We start from the raw sequence: 16,324 nt of genomic DNA, 5'->3' as shown, positions 1-16,324 counted from the left end.
GGCCGCGGCGGCCGCTTTTCTGATGGAGGCGAAAAGCAAAAACGCCCGTGTGTACGACATTTCGGCGCACATTAAAGTGGCCAGGTGGTCAAAATTAATCCGGAGCCCTCCACTACGGCGCGCCTCGTCGCCTGCGTTGCGTCGGCGCGTTAAACCCTACAATCAGTCAGTAAAGAACAACACTGGAAGCCACATGCCAGAGCACTGCAAAAGGTGCACTCCGCAAGGTACAAACTGCACTCCGCTCTTCAAACAGGCCACGTTTTTAAAATGGGTGAGAGATAAACAAGAAAAAGACATTGTGGAGGCGTACTTCGTTCATAAGGCGGGAAACAAGTGCATCAGTACACCGTCGGTCGCATTATCGCTCAAAGAACTCGAGTTATTAGATGGACACGTGTAGGTTTGCACACGCTGCTGGTGCGACGTTTCCATGACGTCAAAACAGTGTATTTAACTTAGGGTTTTGCACTAATAAAGTTTAGTTGGAAGTGACGCCTCGTCTGTGCGTACGTGTTTCTCCTGGTCCCCTTTGGTTAGCGCCTCAAATTATTCAGTATGTTCAACCAACTAGCCCTGGTCAGGCTATTGTTGCTTCTTTGTTGCGCACAGCGCGGTGTGAGGAGTCTGCGTGGTAAACGCTTCAAGCGATAAGAATTGAGAGATAAGTCTCAACTATCATGGCAACCCGTGTCGTACGCTCGAATCGGCGGTGACAGCCGAGGTTCTGCGCAAAATGAGGAAGGGAGACGTGTTGCGGGATAATGGCAGTACCACGGCCGCTCGATGGAAACTAGTTTCCATCGAGCGGCCGTGGCAGTACTGTCATTGGGCTTTCTGTTTAAGTGGAGGTTCGGCTAATTCGGAGTTCCTTGCGTTCCCCGTAGACTGCGCATAAACGGGAGTCGACTGTATACGAACGCGGGTCTGTTTAGTCAAACTAACTTTGTTCTGTTGTAATTTCACGTTCTCACGTTCCGCTTCATTTAGTTTCAAACGCCACAAGGATACAGGTAAGGATTAGCTCGTTTATAGTGGGTTCGAAGCCTAGGATACTCGTTTTGTCATCCAGGATTTTTGCGCAAGCCAGACTAGCGATTTATTAAAGCAGTTTTTGTCTCTACTGTTACAGCGACTTTCGGATGTAACGAATTAATTCACCGCCCCGATACTATTTCGTGACCACTGTACCATTTCACGACTGTACCACGTGAAAGTCCGAAATAATTTGCGAAATCTCTCGCATTCGAAGCACCCGAGTTAAGTCGACCTCTCCATTTGCGTGTTAATCATTAAAGGCATCAAATTACACGTCTCTCTCTCTCTCTCTCTCTCTCTCTCTCTCTCTCTCTCTCTCTCTCTCTCTCTCTCTCTCTCTCTCTCTCTCTCTCTCTCTCTCTCTCTCTCTCTCTCTCTCTCTCTCTCTCTCTCTCTCTCTCTCTCTCTCTCCACATCCCGTCACTTCGCTACCTGCCCCGAAATTCCGGCGCTCCGTTGGCGCAACCGCTCGTCTTGCATTAGCGGCATCACGGATATGAAAGCGTAGCGTCGTTATAACCATTATTTAACATATCGTCCCGGAGCTCCCAATAGATTGCTTCTGGGTGGCGGCTCGTAGAAAACTAACGCGTTAAACCCCAGATACACAAAACTCCAGTTACCATACGCCCACGCGTAGACGTCTACATCGTATATCTCGCGCATCTCTGCACGCACCATGTATCTTTCCGGAGGATAATGAAACATACCGGCGTATATCAAACCCCACGCGCACTGCAAACTAAACCGAGAAAAATAAGCTGCCGCAGTCAATAAACGGCTTAAACCGGGGGGGGGGGGGGTATAAAAATAAAGGTACACAGATGGTGGGCAGGAACCAGAAACTTTGGTATATAGCCATCACCTTTCATGAGGACCAGAAAGAAAAGAAACGGTACGAAAAACACGTTCTAAGGCAGGAGCCACCTGTATGTGTAAAAACAAGCTCCGCTATTACGGACATGCGCGGGAAAATTGGACTACGAGCGGCGTCAGATCGGGTTACGGAGTACATCATACGTATACCCGGTTCGCTACACGTAGAATCAGCGATAACGGATCCATTAATTCCTATACGCGCGAGAGAAAAAAGTTAATGAGGGTAAAAGTAGGCAAGGGCGCTACTAAAGTGCGCTTCACCGCGAAACACCCGCGGCCACCAAACATAGATCGGTCGGGGACTGGCGCGGGATGAACGCTCGGCCTATTGAAAAATTACACAGAACGCCGCTTGCGTTAGCTACAGCACGTCGGGAACGAAGGCGAAAATAGAAAATGAGGTAAAGAGAGGAGGGGGGGGGTAATAGAAGAGGCTATACGGGTGAGATTGAGGCTGCAGGAGGAGGCGAACATCGTCTATGCTGCGGCAGTGGAGGCGTGTGTAGGAAAAAGGATGCCAACGAAGGATGAGCGGTGAGAGATAGGAGGGTGAAAATAAAAAAAAAGTAAGACACCAACAGGCGGCAGGTGTGTTAGTGGAAGAGCTAAGTAGCGGCGTCCGCGAGGCGTCGGATGACCCCCGCGAGCGAGGTTGTAATTTACGGCGAGCCGCTATAAATTAAGTCTTTTAGCTGCCTTCGCGCGAGATGCTCGCTGCTTCTGCTGCTGCTGCTGCTGCTGCTACTCCAGGTCCGTCCGAGTATATACCGTTGATGCCGACGCCGATGAAGTTCTCGCGGCCGCGGCCAGATAGCTACCTACGCGCAAATTTGTTTCCCCTCTACATCAGCCGCTGCCGCAAGCGCCAGCGTGGCCTCTTTCACGTCTTTCGCTGTTTGCTTGCTCGCTCCTTTTCTCTTACTCGGGAGAACCCACTATCAAAAACGGGGTGTACCGTCGTATTGAGCCTTCAGTCACTCCCTAGAGCAGACGGCCGATCGAAAGCCTTTCCTATGCAAAGCGATCCGCTTCCTGGTGACACCGCCGCGGTGTCGTATTTAGCCTGCGAATTTCGTGGCGCGAATTTCGAATTTCGCCTCCGAATTCGCAGCTTCGGCGCCGCTCATGCGGCAAAACGATCTATTCTCGCTGCTCTGGCAAATTGCCAAATGTTTAAAAGAGTCGAAGTTCTCCTGTGAACGCCACTTGGCATTTGGCAATATGTCGCAGCAGTGGAAAGAGGAAAATATATGGTCTTGCCGCACGAACGGCGCCGAAGCTGCGAATTCGCAGGCGAAATTCGCACTATGCAGGACGGGCTTAAGGCGCTGTGCTGCTGAGCCCAAGGACGCGGGTTTGATCCGGCCGTGGCGGCTCGGCCATGTTTCTAATAGAGGGGAGAGACGAAAACGCCCGTGTGCAAAGATTACGGCGGACGTTAAAGATCCCCAGGTGGTCAAAATTACTCCGGAGCCTTCCACTACGGCGTGACTCGTAGTCCAGAGGTAGCTTCGGCGCGTTCAGCCCCCAGAATTTGAAAAGCCTGTCAAAATTAGAAGTATTCAGCGGTCACGAGAACACTGGCCTTTTGCAACAGCCTGGTCAGCTATGACGGAGGCTCGGACAGGGTAGTCATCTGGGTTAAAGTGTATACAAAATAGCGGCGAAGATCACCGACATCACTTCCCCGACAGAAACCTCGCTTGTGTATACATCAATCTGTCCCGGCGAAATCTGTCTATCGATAATCCTTCGTTTTTTCTCTTGCGTAGCATTCTTCTTCTCCCACGGCACCCGGCACAGTGCCTCCGGAGAGAAACTGGTAGATGTCTTAATTACCGCGCGCACGTCTCCTGCAAGATGAGCTAGCGGCTGCCGGTTGAGCCACGGGCCGTACGCGATAGAGAATGGGGGAAAAAACGGCGGGGGTGGACGAACACGTGGGAAGCACAGCCCTGAAGAGTACAAGGGGCAAAGGGGGGTGGGGGGAGGGGGGGGGGCGGTTATATCCACAGAGGCGCCGTGTACAAGCAAGACCCGTGGCGCCTGGTAACCACACAGGGCAGGAGCAGCAGCAGCAGCCACGTCTCCATTCTCGGAACAGCCGCTGCTGGCCGGCTCGTCATTATAATTTACGGCGCCTCTTTTGCGCGTCTTATGCACCGGCGATTTATGCGATCATGTATTAAACATCGCCCACGCGGATCGGAAGGCCGGAAAAAGAAAAGCCAGGCAAATAGAAGCAGCAGCGGCGGCGGCGGCGGCGCCGGTATAGGGCTCGCTGCCGTATGCATGCACAGTGCGGGCAGATCCGAGAATAACGCACGCGCGCAGATATGCGAAGGGAGAGGGCGAGAGAGAGAGATCCGCGAACGGCTCGTGAGAAAGCCGTATCGTTCGACCCAACGACTCTAAGTAGTGATCGTCATTCTTCGAGGCTAGCGAGATGCGTGGCCGCCGCGTGTCGGCCAGGTATGCAGCACGAACGGGAGAATAGTTGGAGCAGAGTGTAGAGGTGGTCGACCGGTATGGCACACGGTAGTCGACCGACCGGCACGACTGCGTTGTGCATGGAAGGGTTGATGCCGCTTTTGCGCATGCGCAGGTTCCCCCACCGCGTACCGGGTCCCGTACCGGGCCCAGTCCTTCGGTAACTCCCTAATGACACACACACACGCGCGCGCGCGCACGCACGCACGCACTTTCTCGTCATCTTTGTAGATAGTCATCACCAGCAGCAGCAGCAGCATCATCATCACCAGCCTATCTACGCCCACTGCAGGGCAAAGGCCTCTCCCATAGATCTCCAATTATACCGGTCCTGTGCTAACTGCGACCAATTTATCCCCGAAAACTTCTTGATCTCATCTGCCCATCTAACTTTCTGCGCCCCCTGCCACGCTTGCCTTCTCTAGGGATCCACTCTGTTACCCTTAATGACCAACGGTTACTTTGCCTTCGCATTACATGCCCTGCCCATTTCTTCTTCTTAATTTCTCCTAATATGTCCTTAACCCGCGTTTGTTCCCTGACCCACTCCGCTCTATTATCGTCGCTTAAAGTTACACCTTTCATCCTCCGTTCCACTGCTCGCTGAGTCGTTCTCAATTTAAGTTGAACCCTCTTAGTGAGCCTCCAAGTTTCTTCCCCGTAGGTCAGTACCGGTAAGATGCAGCTGTCATACACTTTCTTCTTCAGAAACAATGGCAGGCTGCCATTTATTATCTGTGAATGCCTGCCGAATGCACTGCACCCCATTCTTATCCTTCTGATTATCTGTGCCTCATGGTTGGGATCCGGGGTCATCATCATGGTCGGGCTGAAATCATGCTCTGCTCTCCTGCGCTACATTGAAAATTCTAAACGATTCTCTTTATGATTGAGATTGGTCATCCTCGCTTTAATTTTCCAGTTTTTTTTTTTCTTCTCAAAACCAACTGATCTAAATTATCCTTCCTAGGCGTGTCGTGAATTGATAAGAGTACCATTCATTTTTACAATCCTCTGTTGTTTGGCCGATCCCCTGATTGGGTATGCGCCATTATTTATCAGGATCAACAACAACAACAACAACAACAACAATGCTGCGAAGAGGAGGGCGTGTACATTGCTCTCAGCCGGTGCACCAATGTCAACAACCTTTACCTCACCAAAGCTGACGGAGACTACCGATTCTACCACGGAGACAACATCGACAAGAACATGATGGACGAGTTTCGGCGCCTCGAGAACCACCGCCTACTCACCGTAACACAGCAGCACTTGCGTGCCTTTGCCACCGGTGTGGACCCGGACGCGGAATTCCCTCTGGCGCTAGTAAAAACCAGATCACTCAACATAACGGCGACACAATGGAACCACACGGAACCGCCACAATGCTTCGCATCCTCATCAGGGTTCCCCACGGGAAGATGGTGTAATTTTTTCGCCTCCATCAGACATACTATCGCGGCAGCCGGGACATAGCCCGCTTATTTAGGCTCGGCTGCACAATGTCATAGCCACTAAGGCACCGCGGCGGCTTTCATCATGCTGTGTGCCAATAAACAGCCCCAATAAAGAGCCGCTCTGACATCGGCCTCGCTTACGCATTACGAAGGGCGACCTGAGAAACGGTGTCGGGAGACTAAAATAACACGCGTTGCCGTTCTCGGCAGAGAACGGGGGATCGTAAACCTGGAAACCAGAAGGGACGTTTAGAGCGGAACCATGACGTTCCTTCCGTGAAGAGCGAATTGAGAAGTGAGAGTGAGGGTTGTTAGTGAAGTGGCAGACCTAGTCCTTCAGGGAGAGCCGGCAACTACTCCGCCATATCATCACTTTCTTATTTAACTCTATTTGCGTCTATTTGCGGCCAATCAATGAGACACACAATTTGGAGCATCAAGAGCAGAATGTCTCGCCTAGTGATCCCCAGACCGTTCGGGGAAAGGAATTTCCCCCAAGGAGGCATATAGCGTGGCTGTCTTTTCTCGCTTGTAGGAAGTGGCGCCACATGATCGGCGCATTTTAAAGCCGACCATCATCGAACTTCTCAGGTCCCTTTGGCGCCCACGTTTCCTGTCATGCGTTACCGTAGAAATGAAAACGGCAGAGGTGTCATTGCTGTAGGCATCCTGAGTCTGAACAAGGCCGCATGGACACAGGCGCGTCTTCATAAGCTCAAGTTTAAGTCATTGCTCCTGTGTCCAACTTGTGGTGTACCATGTGACACCCGGCATCTTTGCGCGGACTGTGCAGAATACGCGGCTGATCTTGGCGCTGTGTGCTGTGATTTTAAAGCGAAGCTGTTAGTGTTCTCACTGATGGCGCACGTAAAGCGAGAACGCCCCGCAGTACAGCCAACTTTCTCTGACGATGATGATGAATGATCGTGGGTAAAGTGAAAGAAAAAAAAACACTCCCCATGGCCGGAATCGAACCTCGGTCCTTCGCGTTATGAAGCCGGCGTCTATCCGATTGCTCCATTTCGACATGGTCTCGAAACTCGTTCCAAACCCAGACGACAACCAAAGAATCCGTCACGAGAAAGATTCGCGTTCACCTATCGTTGTCGTTAGACTGAAGGGTGCTGGATTTTTGTTCTTATGTGTGTTCTTACTGAAACTTTTACAAGAGGAATCGCTTCGGAGATTTTTTAAAGGAACTGCGGTGATTAGAATCCCTCGTTGAAGAATCGGTACTCGGTTGAAGCTTCGTTCACCTTTACTTTCCCTTAGCATACCAAATCCAGAACGAATGAATATAGCGTTGAACGCAACACCGTGGCGTTGAAACACACGATAAGTCGAATGCTGTTATTAAATTGACACCACAAGGCATCCGTTAACGAGCGGCGAAAGAAACGTATACTGGCGTTACGCATACACTCTCCTACAGAAATACAAGCACCAGTATGTATCTGGGCTACGCAACCATGCTGGTCATGCTAGCGTCAGATGCTGGCGTCCGTATCCCAGGCTGCGTGCGGCATTTTTCCATTGGATGCCATTTGGTATTTTTTGTACTGAAAATCTAACTACGAAATGCAACGAGAGGTTTACAACGCCATCTTTGAAAACCCTCTTTTCGTGAACCCCTATACCTATACTCACGCAAGTTTCACGGCGCGTTCAATTAGATCAAGCGAGTTTACGGTTCCCCCTACCAAACCAACGGCCCTTAGCGGTGTGTCGTACGCCATCGCAGACCCCTCACGTTAGCGTTATCGCTTGTGGCGACATGCATGGCGCAAAATACCGACCGTTATGTGCCACCCGACGTCTACTTTGCGCACTTTCCTTATTTTTACCCCTCAGAAGCGGTTTGCGCGAAACATCTATCTGCAGGTGGTCAGCGCTGGCGTCGGACCGCCTCCCTACAACAAGCAATGGCCTCCAGTTGCCATAGAAATACTGAGAGCGATTCCAAAACACAAATTCGAAAGACCTCCAGATAGCAAAAAAAAAAAAGAAAAACAGGGCCGGAAAGAAAAAAAAAACGAAACAGACAATACCAGGGAACAGAGGCGCCCCGAAACACGGTGGAAACGGTTGTCGCAGTTTCAGATAAGAGCGGAAGAAATACGATAACGGTTTCGCCAATAGGCAGAAACAAAACAAAAACAAAAATGCAATGATATATAGAGCGCATTACGGTTCAGTCGCGGTGCGGGTGGAAGGTTTCGGGTTCAGGTGGAAAAGGGGGCAGCAGCAGCAAACGCGTATCCACCTGGCGTAATAACCATCAAAGAGAAGTCCTTGCATCGGAAGCAATTCAGATGTTAAGCGCGCTAGTATAAAAACGAAGGGGAGAGGCGAAACGAGTTTCAAGAACCAACAAACACAGCGGGCGAGACAATCCCGTCGAACAAAACGAAAAAAAAAAAAAAAACAAGGACAGCAGTTGACTGTCCACAGCCGCACGGAACGGCCTATAACGCCTTGTTGGACCAAAAGGGAAGTTTGCGAGGGAACGAGGGATGAAGGGGGGGGGGTTGAAACAAAGGCGAATTGGTCTCGTATATCAACGCCGTCCATGTCCGAAACAAAACAGACATGAGGAAAACGAAGCGGTGTGAGGGGAAGAACAGGGGTAACATTTCAAATAAGTACAGTCTGTACGGCCGGCGTGGGGAAAAAAAAAAAGGGGGGGGGGGGGGGTTGAGTACGCGCAAAAACCATCATTTTAACGAGGTATACACGCAGCCGACGCAGCGTGGTAGTCGACGGGAACTGTTTGTTTGCAGCAGTCGTTCCTATCCGGGGCATTACTTCGAAGGGAACAAAAAAGAGAGATAATGGGAGAGGGTGAGGGTGCAGCGAAGTGTACGAACGGCAAGCAGCAAACATTAAAATGCGCGTTCCCCGAAACGAGCCCTGCGGAACGCCCGGGGAGGGGGGGCAGGTAACGAAAAAGGAAACGGAGCGCCGAGCTCCGAACCGCGTCGACATCGGAGATGAAAATTACGTTTCAATGTTTTCACTCTTCCCCTAACCCCGGCACGGCGTTCACGTGCAAACCTGCGCTAGTATCTTTCTTTGCGCTGTCCATACGATAAGAAAGAAAGATGGCATGAGCGAAAGGAAGACTTGGGACACTGCCAAAGTACCGGCAATATACAGATAGTCAGGTCGACACCATGCCTGGAAACATGCTCGACTTTTTTTCCATCGTCGAAACGTGTTACGTTTCTTCTTCCTTTCTTGATATATATGCATCTATGTACATACATTGGGTTCGTTTTCTTTTTCCTTCAATTTTTCGTTTATCTAATTTCTACCGGAGTCATAACATTCGCAAAACGAGCTTGTTTCGCCAACGAAATGGTTAGGAAGGGTTGCTGGACGTGGAGAGGGTACGGACAACCAAACAGCGGAGTCGAGGCGGAGGCGAACGTGTTTGTGTGCGGAACGCACCTCGCGTGCCTGTATACATACGCACAGAAGAAACAGCCACGCGTGCGCCGGAGCCATCTATATAATTTATAGTGTTTAACAGGCGGAGGGGGAGGAGGTCTGCCCGGATGCTGATATTATAGCGAGAAAAAAAAAAAGGAGAAAAACTAAGCGCGCGGCGCGTACACGGGACCCAACAATTAACGCTAACGCAAAGCAGGATGGAAGAGGCGAAAGAGGCGCAGCGTTAACAAAAACGAGAGAAAGAGGAGTTTGTTTTCTAGTCTATCAACACGTCAAAGACAGCCGCGCGCGCAGGCGTCTACAAACGAGCTACAGGGCGAAGATAGTGAAAAGGACGAGTGAGAACCGACGCACGCAAACGAAGGGGGGTGACGGAGAGGGGTTACGAGCAAATGTTAAACAACGCCTTGCTCCTGCGCTTCTTTTTTTTTCCCCGTTCCACTCCGGAACAGCCATTACAGCTACGTCGGCAGCGAAACTGGTGGTTGAGAAAGAAGAAACAAACGAAAGAAAAAAAATGCTCCCATTTCGTCCTATCTAAAACTGCACCCTTTTTTTTTCTTCGCCGCGCAGGCAGTGTTTCCAACTTGTACGCAAGAGGACGAGGACAACGAACGCAAAACAAGAACAGCGCGAGGTTCAGGCCGCGGGGTTATGGATGCGTTTTAGACCACGATGTAGGCAGGAAGGGAAGGGTTTGTGGTTCCAAACTTCCTCCACCTCCCCCTGCTTTTCATTTGCGGGGGCGTTGTTTGTTTATTTTTCTTTGGCACGGTTGCAACGCCGAGTTCGCTGGTTGGTTTCACGCCTTGCGCTTTTTCTCCGCTCGTCGGAAGGAAGCGGCCGTGAGTTAACGCATCCAAGGGAGTAAGAGCGTGGAGCAAAAGCAGCAGCAACTTGAAACACAACCTCCCCCCTCCCTCTCCTGTAAAAATGAGAACTGAGGAACTAAGAAAAAAATTAGGGAAACGTAGGGTAGATAAACATTCTAATGTGGACTACGCGGGAGAATAGGGAGGGGTGAAAACAAGGAAGATAAAACAGAAGAGGGGAGAACGCGGTCAGGTTGGAAGAGCGATAACTAAGCGCAGCGAAAAATGCCAGAAACATTCAAGGAAAGAGAAAACGGAATCTCTACGGTTGTTTTTCGGGAGGGCGAGCTCTCTCGCGCGGCGCCTGGTGGAGAGGGGAAGAAACGCACGCACGATCCCGAATGTGCGGAGCGGGGAAGGGAGAACGAGGAGAGCAACCACCACGTGAGGTTGTTGTTAGAGGGGGGAAAACGCAAAAACCCATCTCCCCGCCTCCCCACAACAAAAATACGTATCCGGAACGATCATTGCAATTCGCCACCGCAATTAGTTTAATGACCTTCGCTTTTCCCTAGCCTCATTTTTTTTCCCTTCACCCCCCGCGCACTCATTTTCCCGCCGCGTCATTTACTTTCTTCTAAATTCTTTGTCGCCCAGTTTATTTGACCTTTCCTCAGACCGTGTGTGCACTTCAACGAAGGCATGCTTTTGTTTTCGGCCACTTCCCCTTTAATCGTGTTTTTGGTCCCCCGGTTCGAGAGAACGAACGGGTTGATGATGAAGGGTCGGGTACGGTTAGTCACGAGGGTTGAGTTTGGGGTTCACGGGGAAGGGGGCTTATGTCGTTACTGTTTCGGGGTCTCGTTCCAGACCGCCGGCTCCCATTCTCCAGTCCACTATGAACGGTGTTTCTTTTTTTCTCCCTCATTTTGATTTTTATTCGTCCGTTTGACCCGCTTCAAAAACCGCCTTGTTTGTTGGCCGCTTGTTTATTTGGCGAACGTTGGCCTCTTCACTCATTTCAAACAGCCTCCCCGTGCTCACCCTCTCACAACGTTCCCCTCCGCTCTGTTTCTACTTCTTCTATTTCGCTTAATTCGCTTCAGCGGCGCAGACGCGGGCAGCATCCCTCCAGCCTAGTTTGTTTTTATTTTCCTTTCCTTCCCGCTTCGAGCTTGCTTTTTAATTAACCCCGACTTTTCTCTAATTGGCTGACGTCAGCGCAATTTTTCCGCCACGCTGATTGCAAGCGGCCCTCTCTGCGCTGCCCGAGCGGCGCCGCTCGAACGGTGGGTAGAGACGAAAAAGACGGGACAGGCGCACGAAACATCATTTGAGCCGTCGTTATTTCACCTTTGCTTGCTTGTTTTCCCGGTAGGGCTCGCGTTTCTTCTGTTCATGTCGACTTGTCTGCAGCTCGCGGGAGCGGCGCACTTTCTTCCCTGAATTTGATGGACCCCTTTAATTACGCTAGATAACGGCTTGTGAGTACGTTTGCTAGAATGATTCGTACTCTAAGCCGACGCATTTTTACTGTCGCTACTCCCCAAAAGTGCCCAAAAAGTACCTACAAGTACCACGCTGATGATGCAACCATGCATGATGATGATGATTCATGCATGCTTGTCGCCTCGCCTAAATGGGCCGTGCAGACAAAATACAAGTTTGTTTTATTCGAAAGATTTCGTGTTTTATAGTGTCCCCAGCGCTTGTCCGACATCAAATGATGCCGTATTCTCTGAGAAATTAATCAACTTAGGTTAACATTTTGATCCTCCCGCCAAATCGCGTGTTGTTGGGACGTCAGCAATGAAGTCATGAGGGCGCGTAATCAAACGAACTTCCACGGCGTCATTCGGCTCTGCCGCCTTGCTTGCGGTCAGTCCTCCCAGATGGCGCTACCATACCCAGCCACAGACCGTTGTGCACCGTCGCTTTGTTTCTGACCGTATACGTACCTGGCTTGTTTTTGTTAGTGTAGGAAGTAATCGTTTCGTGAAACATGGGGTATCCTCGACAAACAGGGTCACGTAAAACAACGTCGCTTACGCCAATCTGCCAGTGTCGTGTAAGACAACTCCAAAGCGGTGGACTGCTGTGCAGCTAAAACAAGCGTAGTGCGCGCAGTACCAACAGCAGTGCGCATCGGTACTTCTATGCTTACGTGTTTTTCGTAACTTTCAAACGTGCAGGGCTCGGCCGATCTCGAGAAACAAAATCTCGCCAGCATTTACAAATCACAAACAAACCTCGAATACGATACGCAGTGTAACCCCCTTACCCCACTCTTATTCATTCTGTAGCGTAATGCAGGTTTAGAGTAGCGGCTCGCGCTGCTCTTGACGTACCCTTGCCAAGCCGATGATAAAGTATGGGTGTGAGCCAAAGGCCGCGCAGAATACGCCCGCCTATTAGACGGCGCCCACGGAGTTTGCCGTGAGCAATCGGGGAAGCATATTTTGCATCCCGGGCTTTGCCTCGCAAATACCGTGCAGTGATGGCGAAGAAATTTTCCGCGCACTAACAAGTGCGCTCCTGCTGTGTCAGGCTTCTCCCTCTGATTGGCTGCGGAATGAAGGTTCGCTCTTTTAGGGGCGATGCACCTTAGGACCTCGCTTATTCGGGGCTTGGCGTCCGTGTTCAGTGTTGCGCATGCGTGAGGAGCATTGGATTGGATTGGATTGGATTAGATTGGATTAGATTGGATTAGACTAAATTGTATCGGACTGGATTGGATTGGAATTGTATATACTGTATTTACATTGCGCGAGTGGTATTGTATTTACATGCGCGAGTGGGCAATGCCACGAGTGATTTAGAGTAAGAACAATTCTCAGTGCTTCGCCAACTCGTTAGGATTCACTTCGTGGGGATGAGTGAATTTTTTGACCCGTTGCCGGATCCTCTAAAGGAACATCGCTACTGCACGGTATTATGAAATCACAGTACGAACCTCTCGAACGCCAGACTGAAGCGTTTCGAGCGTGAGTGGATAAACTCGTCTGTGCGCGCGGGTGTGCGCAGTGACGCGGCATTTCGCAGCCGGAGGAAGAACAGCCACGCATGCGCAGACTAATATAACAGGGAAAGCATAACAGATAACGCGGGTAGAAAAAAAAAGGCGACGAAGTAATAGCCACAACCGAATAAAAGCGCAGCGTACGCGGTTGTGTTTTTCTTGGAGTATACATGCGGCCGCGAGAAACCAATTACGGTGGAGCAGGTTTTTGAAAATGCGAGATTGTACGAGCACGCCCTTGCCGCCAACGCCTCGAACGAAACTGCTTGGCGCATTCGGTGCAGCCGAGTAGCTGTGCCTTTATCACATCGCCAACCCGGGGAGCTTTGCGATTAATTCGATCAGGAAGACCGCCGTAATAGTATAAGAAGTGGGCCGGTATGCAGTCAACTCGCCATAGAAAGCATTCCTCGGAAGAGGAAACTTTATTCGGTATAAGCGATGCTTCGTTAAAAAGTGGGGATGGCATGCTCCCTGTACCAATCAGTGAGGAACCACGACACAATTCATATAAAGCTAGATTCCAAATAAAGCAATTTCGTTATAACGAAATTGTCCCTGAAGAGGAAAGTGTATAACAGCTGCATCTTACCGGTGCTCACCTACGGGACAGACACTTGGAGGCTCACTAAGAGGGTTCAACTTAAATTGAGGACGACTCTGCGGGCAATGGAGCGGATGATAGGTGTAACATTCAGGGACAAGAAGAGAGCGGAGTGGGTCAGGGAACAAACACGTGTTAAGGACATATTAGTAGAAATTAAGAAGAAATGGACGTGGGCAGGGCATGTAATGCGAAGGCAAGATAACCGTTGGTCATTAAAGGTAACATAGTGTATCCCTAGAAAAGGCAAGCGTGGCAGGGGGCGGCAGAAAGTTAGGTGGGCAGATGAGATCAAGAAGTTTGTGGGGATAAATTGGTCGCAGTTAGCACAGGACCGGGATAGTTGGAGATCCATGGGAGAGGCCTTTGACCTGCAGTGGGCGTATACAGGATGATGATGATGATGATGATGATGATGATGATGACGATGATGGTGATTCACTCACTGATGATGATGAAATTCGCTCACTCCCCGAAACGCATTGGCGAGAGCATGTGGTTGTCTGCATTGCTCGTACCGATATCCTGGGGTGACCGTTTTATTGCCAGACATTAGAGAGTTATAGCTGAGCGAAGGACCGGTCCTGGTACGGTTACCGGTACATCTGCGCATGCGCATAACCAGTTTTGCCCCCTCTGTGTCCGTGCAGCGGCTCCGGTCGCCTACCGGTCCGGCGCTCTGCTATGGCTCTCTAAAGGCGACAAAAATGTGCGTGAGTTTTAAAGACTTCAGCTTATTCTTCCCGACGGCAGTCATTTCATCATGGGGCTGAGCGGAGATTTACTCGGCGCAGTCGACAGAACCGTCTACGTGACAACGCGCGGCAGAGTCCTGAATATGCAAACACGTTAGCAAGGCTTAAATAATAAAAACGTCTATACAGGTGGCGCTAGCCGCAGAGGTACGCGACGCACCTAAGAACGTGCGCGTGTTTTATCAACTTTTCAAGAACGGAGCGCCTGTCCCTCGTGGTATGCTTCCCCCTTCGCCGTGTCTTATATACCGCCGCTGTTTAAAATGAACGCGAATGCTCTAGATATCAAGCATGATCAAAAAAACCCTTCCGCTCCAAACACTGATATGTGTACCTTCGCATACGAATAGGCCACGTCCGCTAGAACCCGTTCCGCATCAAAGGTCAGCGCGCGTGAAAATATGTGAGCCTCGGCGATTTGGCCCTCGCAGGCGCGTTGGCGTAAACTCACAAGCGCAGTAAGAAAATAAAAATAAAGAGATAAGAACAAGATGGCGAGAAAGAAAGGAAGAAATTAACGAGAGAGAGAGAGGGGGGGGGGGAGAGAGATCACAGAGTGAATTATCAACGTGAAAAACTTGTTCGTCAGCACGTACCCATGCAAGCGCTGCAATTCAGCGACAGCCGTCGGCTGCCTCTCTTTTCGCCCCTTTATGTATAGTACCCACCGGGTAATTTTAAAGCAGCCCACGCTTCGCCTACACAGGTGGGTGCGTTTCGAGCGCCGAGGCGATTAACCGTAACCGCGCGATCGGCAAGCCCCGCGTCGGGTGAGCGCGGCAAGGCATCTCACAAAGCGGCCCAAAAACCGGCGCGATGTGTTTAGAGTATATGCGCGCAACGTGCTCGTCGTGCACGACTTGCACACCACCCTGCGTGCGTTATTACCTGCCCACACTTTAGCCTCCATTTTAGGCTTAGCGGGAAAGATAATGTCTTTTTTTTTTCACAGTATTATTCCGCGCACCCTAGCGCGTCGACGCAACGCCTGGGCTATTGCGCAGTTATTAAATAAGCGTTCACAGACATCTCTCTTTCGCGCCGCGGGTTTTTAGCCGTTCGTATTGTTATCTGCACCCCTGCGCCTCTATGATGAAGACCGTCGTTACTTGGGTTAATACCAGCAAGCGAGATATGCCATTCTGAATTGTTTGGCTGGTTCCTGGTTCAATTTGCAGTTTTTATAATTTCTTAAAATGCTTAGTTTCATTTAGTACGATTTCCGCATGGCATGTGTAAACAGAATGCCGCGCAAAAAGGGCTCTGATTTGATTCAGCTGAGAGACTTACTTTTAAACTGCAGCGCTGCTCGAAAAACACCCGTTCAAGAAAGAAAAAAAAAAACACTCTGGGCAAGTACAAGGTCTTCAGTGGCAGACAGCAGCTGACCCTGGGCATTATTCCAGGCGCGAGGCCGGCAACAGACTATGTGCGCGAGAGACAATGTTTCGACGCACCTGAAAGTCAATTTCATCAATCATCCGCATGGCGGTCAGGTGCGCTAAGCGCTTGGTCTGTTGAATAGCCTAAGTACGCCTTTGCTTTTTCATACTGTCTGTATTTTAAGACGATGACGTATTTCTATACATACACTATACTCATTGTTTCTTCAAGGCCCTAGCCGTGAACCCTATATAAGGAATATTTATGTAGGCGCCCCCGCCCCTCCTTCCTAACCTATTCACGCGAAATAGTCACTAGAATCTTCACTGATGAGCATCTCCAGTCACGCCTCGTTCTCCATTTTCCTTTCCACGATTTACGCCAGAAATATGAAGGGTTCCGGTCGTTACAGATAAACCGAGATACAGTTAAAC

The 16,324-nt window shown here is 50.3% G+C and overlaps 1 protein-coding gene across 1 annotated transcript in view; it reads right to left on the bottom strand.

The window, feature by feature from the left end:
* Positions 1-16,324, bottom strand: part of LOC144162493 (uncharacterized) — a 520,233-nt gene that overhangs the window by 476,564 nt on the left and 27,345 nt on the right. The gene's annotated exons all lie outside the window — the stretch shown is intronic.

This window comes from Haemaphysalis longicornis, unplaced genomic scaffold (assembly GCF_048455015.1).
Source record: "Haemaphysalis longicornis isolate Haplotype H1 unplaced genomic scaffold, Haemaphysalis longicornis Haplotype H1 scaffold_12, whole genome shotgun sequence".
Taxonomy (NCBI): Eukaryota; Metazoa; Arthropoda; class Arachnida; order Ixodida; family Ixodidae; genus Haemaphysalis; species Haemaphysalis longicornis.
This window is presented reverse-complemented; position numbering and strand designations above follow the sequence as displayed.